Genomic DNA, 2,271 nt, shown 5'->3' with positions numbered 1-2,271 from the left:
TATATATATATATATATATATATATATATGTGTGTGTGTGTGTGTGTGTAGGTATGTATATATATCTATAAGCATGTATGTGTGTATGTATATATAGTTGCATATGTGTGTGTATGTATATGTGTTACGACTTTATATCCTTATGTGTTAAGTGTATATGTTTATTCTATCACTTGTAATTTTATAATAATTTTCTCCTTCATATATTCGTTTTCTGTTCCTACTTTTTTATGATTGTTTCCCCTATCTCGAGCTAGTTTTTGAGTAAGGCATTTATCTTGAATACACCGGCCGGTCTTGTCTGTAATTGATGTTTTTTCCTTGGTAAGTTCTCTGGGGTTTTTCTCTGCTTGTATGTACATTTTTGGTTAAATATTGTAACTTTTTCAAACATAGTCTTGCCTATCACTTTTAGTCTCGTGTAAAAATATATATATATATATATTTTTTTTTTTGTTTTTCAATATTAATATGTATATGTATAACTCTCTATGGTTTTTCTACTAGTCCACCTGTTACGTTATATTCTACTATACACACATGGCCCTGTTTATTATACTTTGTCTCGACTTATTACCATTTTTTAAAACATATCTGTTAGATTTTTATTCTTATTTTTATGTTACAGTTTACTGCACATATAGACGTGCATATACATTGATATGTCAGCCTTTTTTTCTCTTTCGTCTCTCTTACTATTGCTGTTATTTTTTCTCTTTTACAACTTGCTTGTAAATATCCGATTTTTTCCCTATTACCCCATTTGTATTCTCCCTTATTGTATCTTATTCTAATTTACTTTATTTTATTTAATCTTTTTTTGATGTTTTACAAAAATTCCTCACACTGATGAAAATGACAATGCATAAATTTAATTATAATTACTATAACTTTTTTCTTACATATTTGTATTGTCCTTTGAAACGTGCGTATGTATTGAATCCTATTTCGTATTAAATGTAATTTTGATTCAACATTTTTTTCTCCTCCATTTTTCTATTATTGTGTATGGTATATGTATACCTATAACGATATTTTTCAACTACTATTTTCATATTCTTATTACTTGCTCTGGCTGTTTTTTTATGAATATGATGAATCTTTATTAGAAATCATTCTTTCTCTCTTTTTAGACCTCTCAAAAAGTACGAATTGTTCTCTTTTGAACGTATTTTTCCCCATATGTATATATATATATATATATATGTATATATATATATATGTATTTGTGTGTGTCTGTATTTGTCCCCCTGTCATCGCTTGACAACCAATACTGGTGTGTTTATGTCTCTGCAACTTAGCAGTTCAGCAAAAGAGATCAATAGAAAAAGTATTAGGCTTACAAAGAATAAGTCTTGGGATCAATTTCTTCAACTAAAACCATTTAAGGTGGTGCCCCAGCATGGCCACAGTCAGATGACTGGAACAAGTAAATAAAAGAATATATATATACAGGTTGGTACATGAAATAGTAACTTGGATTCCGTAGCATAAGGTAAATACAGAAATAAAGTTACAGACACAAAAAAAATCTACCAGCCTAACATTTGCAAGTGTCAAAGTGTTATTTTGAATGTTTGTAATTGTTAAACTAAGATGGTGCACAAGTTGACTGTTTGCTATGTTATCTTCACTGCATCCTCAACAGATTAATTGATTTTTAAGATTTCTTTGAGTGAACATTTCTAATCTTTTCTGCAAGATGATATACTCAATAGCAGAAAGAATGGAGATTGTGGAAGTGAATGTGAGAACAGGTTCTGCTAAGCCAAAAGCATGAGATTTTTTAAAGTCAAGTTTCTGGTTAAAGGTTTGTTGGCAAAGAGAACAATACAAATGTTGATTGAGAAGTGGCGCACAATGGGGTCAGAGTACAATGCTCCAAAACTAAGAGACCCAACAATTTGAAAGCCAGAAGTTATTCAGGATATTCATCAAAGAATTATTTGAAGTCCAAAGGAGTCAAATCTTAAATTGGTGCAGTAGTCTCTTATAAGCCAGTCATGTCGACAGCTGTTGAAAATTCTAAAGTTTAAGCCATATCATTTCGCATGTGTGCAGCAATTAAAAGTGGATGGCAAGAAGAAAACAATTAAATTACTGCACATGGCTTCTGAATAGCATTGCTGATGGTGAACTACACCCACTACATAATGAGTGACAAGGTATGGTTTCATCTCTCCAGCCATGTAAATTCACAAAATGCACAGTACTAAGCAGTGGAGAATCCACACCTTGTGTATGAACAAGGTGTTTAGTGTTTAGGACATG

Source organism: Octopus bimaculoides, chromosome 2 (assembly GCF_001194135.2).
Source record: "Octopus bimaculoides isolate UCB-OBI-ISO-001 chromosome 2, ASM119413v2, whole genome shotgun sequence".
Lineage (NCBI taxonomy): Eukaryota > Metazoa > Mollusca > Cephalopoda > Octopoda > Octopodidae > Octopus > Octopus bimaculoides.
The sequence above is the reverse complement of the archived record's forward strand: the minus strand, read 5'-3'. Positions refer to the sequence as shown.